The 13,157-nt window shown below is 39.4% G+C and overlaps 2 long non-coding RNA genes across 2 annotated transcripts in view; one reads left to right on the top strand and one right to left on the bottom strand.

Moving 5' to 3' along the window:
• Positions 1-13,157, bottom strand: part of LOC149972024 (uncharacterized) — a 161,681-nt gene that overhangs the window by 92,941 nt on the left and 55,583 nt on the right. The window lies entirely within an intron of this gene.
• The window catches only part of LOC149972023 (uncharacterized), an 85,889-nt gene continuing 80,498 nt past the window's right edge, over positions 7,767-13,157 (top strand). The window contains exons 1-2 of the long non-coding RNA XR_016491861.1: positions 7,767-8,483; positions 8,849-8,910. This is a non-coding gene — a long non-coding RNA (uncharacterized LOC149972023). The remainder of the gene's footprint in view (positions 8,484-8,848; positions 8,911-13,157) is intronic.

The raw sequence follows: 13,157 nt of genomic DNA, 5'->3' as shown, positions 1-13,157 counted from the left end.
ATCAAATAAATAAATAACCCTTGAATGAGTAGGTGTGTCCAAACTTGACTGGTACTGTGTTGTCCTTAACATTACTCCATTCAGCAGATGTGGGACACACACACACACACATAAACACTCCCCACCCTTCCCTTCCCCCACAAACAACCACAAGCTCAGATATTCAACATTTTTTCTTTCAACCGAGCCCAACTCAAGAAAAGACTTGATGTGGGAATGCAACATTTTGGAAGAATTCTGAGATTAGATTTTTTTCTTTGCAAGACAAACCCTGCCAGGCAGGCTCAGAATATTGAAGGGGCGGTGCTACGTTAGAGGGTCTCTGACTGCATTTATCTTTGTCTTGGATGCATATATGCCACTTTCAGTAGGCCTATAAAACAGATAAGGACTTCTTCTTAGTGTATGGGTTGCTCAGGTGGGTGTCTAGGGTATAGGTTTGGGGCCGTTCCATCATGATTGGACAATAAATTAATATATTTATAATGTATTTTAAAATGTATGTCCCATACCTCCACAAAATGGTTAGCTCTCTCTGTCACAACTCCTCGCAGACAGACACACACACTCTGGCATTTGCAACCATTTTCCTTTTTCACTCATTTAACTCCACAGCTTTCATAGCGTAAAAACACACACACACACATACCCACATACAGTGCCTTGCGAAAGTATTCGGCCCCCTTGAACTTTGCGACCTTTTGCCACATTTCAGGCTTCAAACATAAAGATATAAAACTGTATTTTTTTGTGAAGAATCAACAACAAGTGGGACACAATCATGAAGTGGAAGGACATTTATTGGATATTTCAAACTTTTTTAACAAATCAAAAACTGAAAAATTGGGCGTGCAAAATTATTCAGCCCCTTTACTTTCAGTGCAGCAAACTCTCTCCAGAAGTTCAGTGAGGATCTCTGAATGATCCAATGTTGACCTAAATGACTAATGATGATAAATACAATCCACCTGTGTGTAATCAAGTCTCCGTATAAATGCACCTGCACTGTGATAGTCTCAGAGGTCCGTTAAAAGCGCAGAGAGCATCATGAAGAACAAGGAACACACCAGGCAGGTCCGAGATACTGTTGTGAAGAAGTTTAAAGCCGGATTTGGATACAAAAAGATTTCCCAAGCTTTGAACATCCCAAGGAGCACTGTGCAAGCGATAATATTGAAATGGAAGGAGTATCAGACCACTGCAAATCTACCAAGACCTGGCCGTCCCTCTAAACTTTCAGCTCATACAAGGAGAAGACTGATCAGAGATGCAGCCAAGAGGCCCATGATCACTCTGGATGAACTGCAGAGATCTACAGCTGAGGTGGGAGACTCTGTCCATAGGACAACAATCAGTCGTATATTGCACAAATCTGGCCTTTATGGAAGTGGCAAGAAGAAAGCCATTTCTTAAAGATATCCATAAAAAGTGTTGGTTAAAGTTTGCCACAAGCCACCTGGGAGACACAACAAACATGTGGAAGAAGGTGCTCTGGTCAGATGAAACCAAAATTGAACTTTTTGGCAACAATGCAATACGTTATGTTTGGCGTAAAAGCAACACAGCTCATCACCCTGAACACACCATCCCCACTGTCAAACATGGTGGTGGCAGCATCATGGTTTGGGCCTGCTTTTCTTCAGCAGGGACAGGGAAGATGGTTCAAATTGATGGGAAGATGGATGGAGCCAAATTACAGGACCATTCTGGAAGAAAACCTGATGGTGTCTGCAAAAGACCTGAGACTGGGAAGGAGATTTGTCTTCCAACAAGACAATGATCCAAAACATAAAGCAAAATCTACAATGGAATGGTTCAAAAATAAACATATCCAGGTGTTAGAATGGCCAAGTCAAAGTCCAGACCTGAATCCAATCGAGAATCTGTGGAAAGAACTGAAAACTGCTGTTCACAAATGCTCTCCATCCAACCTCACTGAGCTCGAGCTGTTTTGCAAGGAGGAATGGGAAAAAAATCCAGTCTCTCGATGTGCAAAACTGATAGAGACATACCCCAAGCGACTTACAGCTGTAATCGCAGCAAAAGGTGGCGCTACAAAGTATTAACTTAAGGGGGCTGAATAATTTTGCACGCCCAATTTTTTTTTTTTTTTTTTAAGTTTGAAATATCCAATAAATGTCGTTCCACTTCATGATTGTGTCCCACTTGTTGTTGATTCTTCACAAAAAAATACAGTTTTATATCTTTATGTTTGAAGCCTGAAATGTGGCAAAAGGTCGCAAAGTTCAAGGGGGCCGAATACTTTCGCAAGGCACTGTATACTTCTCCTTAAATTAATAAAAATACTTTAGTAAGTGCTTATTAAGTTTCAAATAAAGTAACAGGGTTGACCTTAACAGGGTTGGCCGTAACAGGTTGACTGTAACCCACAAATCTTGTGACAGGGGAAATGGAAGCTTGTTGTGACCAACATGGTGTGGCAATTGAATGCAAGCTACACACAACAACAATAAAAAATTGTAAAATAATTTCTAGCCTGTCTATCTATGGGTAACAGGGTTGACTTGTTATTCTCGACCCGCTCAGCTTTCCACCGCAAAACACCAGAAAATTTCCAAAAATAGCAGAATCAGCTCACACTATTATCTGACTATTAGATGTTAAATGTTTATTTTAAAGACAAAAAAATGTAAACGACCAGTGCAGTCAACTATGTGATTTTCCTGTTTTATACATATTTACACACTACGATGTTGGAATAATGCTGTGAAATTGTGAAAATTATGATAATGCCCTTTTAGTGTAAGAGCTGTTTGAAAATAAGTTTCAGACTGTTTTGGTGTGATGGAGTTAATTAGTTAATTGATCAATAAGAAAAAGACTTCCAAACATCTCTGCCAATAACAGTTAATTTTCAGTTTTCCCCTCCCCACTCGGACCACTCCAGACAGTCCTACCTAAATTATTCCTTGAGAAATTGCTCTATGCTAAAAAGTCCATTAAAATAACATAAAATTGATCAGAAATAGTGTGTAGACATTGTTAATGACTATTGTAGCTGGAAACTGCAGATTTTTAATGGAATATCTACATAGGCTTACAGAGGCAACCATCACTCCTGCGTTGCAATGGCACGTTGTGTTAGCTAACACAAGTTTATCATTTTCAAAGGCTAATTGATCATTAGAAAACCCTTTTACAATTATGTTAGCACAGCTGAAAACTGTTGTCCTGATAAAGAATCAATAAAACTGGCCTTATTCAGACTAGTTGAGATCTGGAGCATCAGCATTTCTGGGTTCGATTACAGGCTCAAAATGGCCAGAAACAAATACCTTTCTTTTGAAACTCGTCAGTCTATTCTTGTTCTGAGAATTGAAGGCTATTCCATGCGAGAAACTGACAAGAAACTGACGATCTCGTACAACACTCCCTTCACAGAACATCGCAAACTGTCTCTAACCAGAAAAGAAAGAGTGGGAGGCTCCGGTGCACAACTGAGCCAGAGGACAAATACATTAGAGTGTCTAGTCCTCAACTGGCAGCTTCATTAAATAGTACCCCCAAAACACCAGTCTCAACGTCAACAATGAAGAGGCAACTACGGGATGCTGGCCTTCTAGGCAGAGTTTCTCTGTCCAGTGTCTATGTTCTTTTGCCCATCTTAATCTTTTAGTTTTATTGGCCAATCTGAGATATGGCTTTTTCTTTGCAACTCTGCCAAGGAGGATTTTGAGCAGCAGTCAATTTCCTTTTCTCAGTTCCACTTTAGGGAATAATTAAAGAGGCATACTTTCTACAGTGGCTAGGGAGAGCTTGCTTAAATTGCATGGTTCCAGGCGCCACAAAGCCCTTAGTTATGGCAGCACTTGTTGTATACACAGAGACTGAACAAACCCATCACTATGGTTGCGTCCCAAATGGCACTCTATTCCCTATATAGTGTACTACTTTTGACCAGACCCTATACGGCTCTGGTCAAAAGTAGTGAACCATAAAGGGAAAAGGGTGGCATTTGAGATGCATCCTATATCATTAGCATAAAGATGAATTGTGATGGTGTCAGTGCAGATTGGTACTGTGTTAAGCTACTATTTCCATTGAGGTGTGAGTTTTGCAGTAGTGAAAGGGAGGGGAACATGGAGTGTCATCGTGTTTTAATACTTACAGGTGTTGAAAGAAATGAGAACAAACTAACCTTACTCTGATATGGCTCTCTGCTTTCTCCCTCTCTGTCTCTATCTTTCTAACACACACACACACACACACACACATGAGTAAGGGGTGGGTGGTACATTTGTGTTTGTGTTTTTCTATTTGTGCATGTTCATCTGATGTATAGTCAAAAGTTTAGACACATCTCCTCATTCAAGGGTTTTCTTTATTTTTACTATTTTCTACATTGTAGAATAAAATATCACATATGGAATCACGTAGTAACCAAAAAAGTGTTAAACAAATCAATATTTATTTTAGATTTTTTAAAGTAGCCTTGATGACAGCTTTGCACACTCTTGGCATTCCCTCAAACAGCTTCACCTGGAATGCTTTTCGAACAGCCTTGAAAGAGTTCACACATATGCTGAGCACTTGTTGGTTGCTATTCCTTCAATCTGCAGTCCAACTCATCCCATCTCAATTGGATTGAGGTTGAGTGATTGTGGGGGCCAGGTCATCTGATGAAGCACTTCATAGCTGTCCTTCTTGGTCAAATAGCCCTTACACAGCCTGGAGTTGGGTCATTGTCTTGTTGAAAAAAAAATGATAGTCCGCAGACCAGATGGGATGGCGTATCGCTGCAGAATGCTGTGGTAGCCATGCTGGTTAAGTGTGCCTTGAATTCTAAATAAATCACAGACAGTGTCACCAGCAAAGCACCACAACACCATCACACCTCCTCCTCCATGCTTCACGGTGGGAATCACACATGCAGAGATCATCCGTTCACCTACTCTGCATCTCACAAAGACAAGGCCCAATCAAGTCTCTTATTATTGTTGTCTTAAAGTAGTGGTTTCTTTGCAGCAATTCAACCATGAAGGATTGATTCACACAGTCTGAACAGTTGATGTTGAGGTGTGTCTGTTACTAGAACTATGTGAAGCATATATTTGGGCTGCAGATGGAGGCACTGAGGATGGTGACACTAATGAACGTTTCCTCTGCAGCAGAGGTAACTCTGGGTCTTCCTTTCCTGTGGCGGTCATCATGAGAGCCAGTTTCATCATAGCGCTGGATGGTTTTTGCACACATGAAGAAACTTTCAAAGTTCTTGAAATGTTCCGCATTGACTGACCATGTCTTAAAGTAATGACGGACTGACATTTCTCTTTGCTTATTTGAGCTGTTCTTGCCATAATATGTACTTGGTCTTTTACCAAATAGGGCTATCTTCTGTATACCACCCCTACCTTGTCACAACACAACTGATTGGCTCAAACGCAATAAGAAGGAAATAAATTATTTTAAGAAGGAACACCTGTTAATTTAAATGCATTCCAGGTGACTAACTCGTGAAGCTGGTTGAGATAATGTCAAGGGTGTGCAAAGCAGTCATCAAGGCAAAGGGTGGCTATTTGAATAATCTCATATAAAATATATTTTGAGAGCCATTTTCATTGTAGTTATAGCCTATTGTTAGCTAGGTAGCTAACAATGAACCTATTTGGTTAGCTATCTGCGGATTCGTGCAGGGTAGTAATGTTATGAGTTGGGATTATGGTTAATTGTTTAGCTAGCTACCATAATCCCATTTCTAAACAAAATACTCCACTATGCAAGTGACCTTTTCGCTGTACCGTTTACACCTTCTGTATCCTGTGCATGTGACAAATAATCGTAGATTTTATTTGATATAGTATGTGTTTACCAGAGAGGGTAATGTGAAGGACAACATGACCTGCACCAAAGTCAAATTAGGTTACAACGTTATTAGATTTGGATAGGAAACTGTTAAAAAACTGTCTGTGAGTATAACAGAACTGATATGGCAAGCGAAAAACCGAGGAAAATTCAACCAGGAAGTACTACTATTTTGAAATGCTGTTTTTCCTTTAAAAGCCTATCCACCATACAAAGACTTTGGACCCAGTTCACGAGCTATGTGCCTTCCTCTACATGTGACCAGTATTTAGGCATTGTTTCAGGCTTTTACTCTGAAAAATGAGAGAGATACAGCACTTTCATTCAGTGGCCAGTGGAAATTTCCATTCATCAGCCATGCACCCTGATCGTGAACGCGCCTTTCTTGTTTCTCCTTTCCTATTGACTAAGCTTTTGTCCGGTTGAAATATTATTGATAATGTATGACAAAAACAACTGGGGGATTTGTTTTAAACATCGTTTGGCATGTGTCTAGTAACTTTTATTGTACTTTTTAAAAACTTTTTGTCCTGGAATTAGTGCATGCACCTTCTGCATTCGGATTACTGGACAAAACGCGCGAACAAAAATGATTTTTTTGCTCATAGAGAGGGACATTTTCGAATAAAACAAACATTTATTGTCTAACATGGAGACCTGGGAGTGCCACCAGATGAAGATCATCAAAGGTATGTGATTCATTTTAATGCTATTTCTGACTTTTGAGACACTCCTTGGCTGGAAAATGGCTGAATGCGTTTCCGTGGCTAGCTAACATAACATTTCACTGGATGTTGACGCGGTGGGACGCTATCATCCAACGTACCCTAGAGAGGTTAACTTGTAAATAATGATCATGTTGTGGGTTTATTTTCCTGTAATAATGATAACAAATTAGCTGAAGTTAAGACGTTGTCAGCTATATGATATGGTCATTATTTGAACTGGCTAGCTAGCCAACTTAACATTAGCTAGCTAGCTAACAAGCTATAAACAAACCAAAACATTGTTTAGAAAGTTGCTTTTAGTTGCCTGGTTTGCTAGATTGACAAATACTAAGCTATTGATGTCAGAATACACCAGTTACGCTATTTTGGACCACCAAACTGCTGATTTCATGCATGTGAATCCTCAAAGAGATGGGCGGGGCTAAGGCTTAAGAGGGATGCGAATGGGTGTTGTGAGGACAGACAATGGAGACTAGAAGCATGTACAGGGAGTGAACTCTACAAGCATTTCGCTACACTCGCATTAACATCTGCTAACCATGTGTATGTGACAAATAAAATTTTATTTGATTTGATTTGACATTTAATGAAACACAGACAGGAACAGAATACGTACAGCATCTGGACAGGGGAAAACAAAACAACAATAATGCTGACACGGGGATGACACAGAGGAAATAGACAGATATAAGGAAGGCAATCAAAACGTGAAGGAGTCGAGGTGAGTCCAATGAGCACATATGCGCGTAATGATGGTGACAGGTGTGCGTAATGAAGGGCAGCCTGGCGCCCTCGAGCTCCAGAGAGGGGAAACGGGAGCAGGCGAAGACAAAGATAAGCTCTCCAGGATGTGTACCAAAACATTCAAGGGCCATTTTCTCAAAACAGAATGACTTTCCCATTGCTCCTCAACTGCAGTGTATCATATACCATTTTCTAGCTCTTGAGTCTCTACTTTTATCCAATGTAAAAAACACATTTTCAAATTTTGCTACATAAGACCGAATCGAGCCGGTCAGTCACATTTTGTTGATACCAGTTTCAATCTGTCAGCTACACTGACTAACTGGCTAGCGCTTAGCTAGCCAATGTTAGCTGTCATATTTTTGGACAATTGCACTGATAAGTCGCTAGCGAACTAATGATTTGCCTAAACACTTATACTTGTAGGTGAACACATTGCTGTCTTTTAACCTGTTAGATCTCTAGGGGCGCTATTTCATTTTTGGATAAAAAACGTTCCCGTTTTAAGCGCAATATTTTGTCACGAAAAGATGCTCGACTATGCATATTCTTGACAGTTTTGGAAAGAAAACACTCTGAAGTTTCAGAATCTGCAAAGATTTTGTCTGTAAGTGCCCCAGAACTCATTCTACAGGCGAAACCAAGATGATGCATCAACCAGGAATTAGCAGAATTTCTGAAGCTCTGTTTTCCATTGTCTCCTTATATGGCTGTGATTGCGCAAGGAATGAGCCTACACTTTCTGTCGTTCGCCCAAGGTCTTAGCAGCATTGTGACGTATTTGTAGGCATATCATTGGAAGATTGACCATAAGAGACTACATTTTCCAAGTGTCCACCTGGTGTCCTGCGTGGAATTCGGTGCGCAATTGCCAGCTGCTTGTACTTTTCCATTTGATATAGGGGAGAAACCATGTGTCCAAGAACGATGTATCAATGAAGAGATATGTGAAAAACACCTTGATGATTGATTCTAAACAACGTTTGCCATGTTTTCAGTCGATATTATGGAGTTAATTTGGAAAAAAGTTCGTGTTTTGAGGACTGAATTTTCGGATTTTTTTTGGTAGCCAAATGTGATGTATAAAACGGAGCTATTTCTAATACACAAAGAATCTTTTTGGAAAAACTGAGCATCTGCCATCTAACTGAGAGTATCCTCATTGAAAACATCAGAAGTTCTTCAAAGGTAAATGATTTTATTTGAAGGCTTTTATGTTTTTGTTGAAATGTTGCGTGCTGGATGCTAACGCTAAATGCTAACGCTAAACGCTAAATGCTAACGCTAGCTAGCTACTTTTACACAAATGATTGTTTTCCTATGGTTGAGAAGCATATTTTGAAAATCTGAGATGACAGTGTTGTATACAAAAGGCTAAGCTTGAGAGATGGCATATTTATTTCATTTCATTTGCGATTTTCATGAATAGTTAACGTTGTGTTATGCTAATGAGCTTGCTGATAGATTTACACAATCCTGGATACAGGGGTTTTTTCATAGCTAAACGTGACGCAGAAAACGGAGCGATTTGTCCTAAACAAATAATCTTTCAGGAAAAACTGAACATTTGCTATCTGAGAGTCTCCTCATTGAAAACATCTGAAGTTCTTCAAAGGTAAATTATTTTATTTGAATGCTTTTCTGTTTTTTTGTGTAAATGTTGCCAGCTGAATGCTAATGCTAAATGCTACGTTAGCCATCAATACTGTTACACAAATGCTTGTTTTGCAATGGTTGAGAAGCATATTTTGAAAATCTGAGATGACAGTGTTGTTAACAAAAGGCTAAGCTTGAGAGCTAGCATATTTATTTCATTTCATTTGCGATTTTCATGAATAGTTAACGTTGCGTTATGGTAATGAGCTTGAGTCTGTATTCACGATCCCGGATCCGGGATGGGGAGACCAGAAAGGTTAATACCAATATGCATGTCAATATTCAAGTATCACAGTTCAGTAGCATGTTAGCTAGCACAACAGCTAAGGTAGGTACCTAGCTAGCTAGCAACAATACCAGTTGATCAAAGGAAAATGTCACTTTTGCAGATGGATACCCTCCTCCTACCCGTGGTGTTGGATGAGGCTGTATTGGGAGGAGGATGCATCAACACCCTGGAAATATTTTGCACTCACTCCTAACACTTTTATTGAGTGATACATTAGTGTATTGTCTTAAAGATTGATAAGGTAAGTAAATGCATACATTCATTATTTGTAACAATGAGATATTTTGTTGCTTTAAACTAGTAGCTAGCTCATCTTGATCATGTGTTGTTCCTTCTCTCTTCCTAGAAGCAATCAGTTACAAGGCAAACCTACAGGAAAAAGGCTTTCAATTAAACTGAGGACAGCGAAATATGTGTGCACCAGACAGGTCAAGGCTTCTTGCATGCATATTACACATAAAATAGTGGTTTGTTTGGATTACCCAATTGCTGGGTTGCAGGCTGTAAATACAGAAATGTTAGGTTGTTGGGGCTGGGTTATTAAGGATGGGCTATGGATATGTTACCTAGCCAGTGGGTTAATTCTCCTGCCTCCAGTGCGTAAAGTCCACCAGAATACATTATTCTAGTTCTAGTGTGACTGAGTGACTGACGAGTGGAAAACGGCTAAACACTGAAACGGCTGACTGAAAACCGTAAGTAACAAATGTTACGAATTATGAATTTGATGGCCATTCAGGTTAAATAGGTTATCCTATCATGATTAGGTAGCTAGCTAGGCATTTTCTGTGCTAATATCTTTGGCTGCGGTAACTTTAGCAAGCTAGCAATCATGCTCGCAATGCTAGCTTACTGAAGTATTGTAGCAGAATATAGCTAAATGTATGTTTTTGTCTACGTTTGGGTAGCCAGCTAGTTAACTATGTCAGTATCTGTAACGGTAGCTAGCTAAAAGTAGCAAGCTAACTATCTCAGCTAGCTAAGTCTGACACTTCTTCTGGACTGAACGTTAGGCAAAGTTAGCTGGCTAACTAAGTCACCATAGCCAGATTCTCCATCTGGGTAAATTTAACCAAGCTATTTGGCATGCTTATTTCATGCTTTCATGGTGATTGGTTGAGTTAGCTAGCATTACTGTATTGGTTTTCAATGGTTTCTGACAGTGGCAGCTTGTGAAGTTGAGGAGGATGGGATGCAAATGATGTAAGCTTGCTAACGTTAGAGTTAACCTTAAATTTGATTTAGCCAAGTTAGTTTAACTAGCTAGCTAGCTATGTTAATAACATTTATTTATTTATGTACTTAAATGCAGATGTCAAGGCCAATGAATGGACAGCTTTGTAAAGATATGCTGAATGAGTAGAATCTGGTCTCTGATTCCAAAGTTTGAAGGTAAGTACTCATAAATTCCTTTTTCAGAGTGGGGATATAGCTTTTTGGGGGACAAAACACGGATTTTCATTGACCCTGTGTAAAACAGCATTTACGTCTTCCACATTGTCATCATAACCAATAATGGAAACTTTTAAAGCCATGCAGCCACTTTGGGAATCAATATATTACACGCAAAGCTACCATAGACAGTCTGGCCATTTTACCATACTTGCTTTATTGGTTATTTGTACAAATATTCTGTCACTGTGACCAACACATCAACGGCTGGGAGCAGCTCATAGGCACTTAATTAAGGGTAAAGTACCTTGTTCAAGGGCACAACAGCAGTAGGTAATATACAAAGATATTATAAAAAATCTAATCAAATCTAATTTTATTGGTCACATACACATATTGAGCAGATGTTATTGCGGGTGTAACGAAATGCTTGTGTTCCTAGTTCCAACAGTGCAGTAGTTTCTAACAATTCAAAACAATACACAAATCTAAAAGTAAAAGAATGGAATTAAGAAATATATACATATTAGGACGAGCAATGTCGGAGTGGCATTGACTAAAATACAGTAGAATAGAAAGACATACTGTACATTTGGAAAGTATTCAGACTCCTTGACTTTTTCCACATTTTGTTACGTTACAGCGTTATTCTAAAATGGATTAGATTGTTTTGTTGTTTTCATATCTACACACAGTACCGCACAATCACATGGAAAAAACTGAGATATAACATATTCATAAGTACAGTGCCTTGCAAAAGTATTCATCCCCTAACCGTCACATTGTACAGCGACATATTTTCCATCCTGACGGAAACCCAGAGGGTTTTTAGTTCTTGGAATAGAAACACCATAATATTAATCAAAAAAATTCTTAAAATCAGTCCTATATACTATGTTTTTACAAAAAAAGTACAGCCACAATTGAAGGCTATCAAATGCTTTTCAAAGATGTGGTCAAACTAGCACCAACTAGCATTAATGGTTGTCACTTAAATAACGTGCCATAGAATTCTGTGGCACCACGCAAGCTGTGCTGCAGTACGCTGCAACTGTTAAAGGACGAACCTATCAAGGCACAAGGCGAGACCCAAATGCAGACACAGAAGGCAGATGGTTGGAGTTATACAATGTTTATTAACATGTTAGATCTCTAGGGGCGCTATTTCATTTTTGGATAAAAAACGTTCCCGTTTTAAGCGCAATATTTTGTCACGAAAAGATGCTCGACTATGCATATTCTTGACAGTTTTGGAAAGAAAACACTCTGAAGTTTCAGAATCTGCAAAGATTTTGTCTGTAAGTGCCCCAGGGGAGAAACCATGTGTCCAAGAACGATGTATCAATGAAGAGATATGTGAAAAACACCTTGATGATTGATTCTAAACAACGTTTGCCATGTTTTCAGTCGATATTATGGAGTTAATTTGGAAAAAAGTTCGCGTTTTGAGGACTGAATTTTCGGGTTTTTTTGGTAGCCAAATGTGATGTATAAAACGGAGCTATTTCTAATACACAAATAATCTTTTTGGAAAAACTGAGCATCTAACTGAGAGTATCCTCATTGAAAACATCAGAAGTTCTTCAAAGGTAAATGATTTTATTTGAAGGCTTCTATGTTTTTGTTGAAATGTTGCGTGCTGGATGCTAACGCTAATGCTAACGCTAAATGCTACACTAGCTAGCTACTTTTACACAAATTATTGTTTTCCTATGGTTGAGAAGCATATTTTGAAAATCTGAGATGACAGTGTTGTTTACAAAAGGCTAAGCTTGCGAGATGGCATATTTATTTCATTTCATTTGCGATTTTCATGAATAGTTAACGTTGCGTTATGGTAATGAGCTTGAGGCTGTAGTCACGATACCGGATCCGGGTTTGGGAGATCAGAGAGGTTAATCCAAAGGTGTAGGCAAGAGAATGGTCGTGGACAGGCAAAAAGGTCAAAACCAGATCAGAGTCCAGGAGGTACAAAGCGGCAGGCAGGCAGAATGGTCAGGCAGGCGGGTACAAAGTCCAGAAACAGGCAAGGGTCAAACCCGGGAGGACTAGAAAAAGGGAAAAACGCTGGTTGACTTGGAAACATATAAGACGAACTGGCACGGGGAGACAGGAAACACAGAAATAAATACACTGGGGAAAACAAGCGACACCTGGAGGGGGTGGAGACAATAACGAGGACAGGTGGAACTGATCAGGGTGTGACAGAACCACTGTATATTATTCCCATTTCAGTTCTGGCCTTAGGAACTGTGAAAGAGTTTGTTAGTTTGTGGTGCCCTTGGAAGTGAGGAGCACAGACAAGTAGGCAATAGTCCAAGCAAGGCGTCAGCCTTCTCGTAGGAAGGGAAGGCCACTCCACCATGTCTTATAGGTCACAGTGATGGGTGAGTGGTCTTGCATTAGTTATAAACATGGTCTTTCCTGATTGACATAGACAAACATGGTTTAGCACTTGACGCAGTGTATCATATATATTTTTTATAGCACATACTGTAGCTAATAGAACTGTGATTTATATACCC

Source organism: Oncorhynchus mykiss, chromosome 25 (genome assembly GCF_057628025.1).
Source record: "Oncorhynchus mykiss isolate SJ-2025 chromosome 25, ASM5762802v1, whole genome shotgun sequence".
NCBI lineage: Eukaryota > Metazoa > Chordata > Actinopteri > Salmoniformes > Salmonidae > Oncorhynchus > Oncorhynchus mykiss.
Note: the sequence above shows the minus strand (reverse complement) of the source record. Positions and strands in the feature narration are given on the sequence as shown.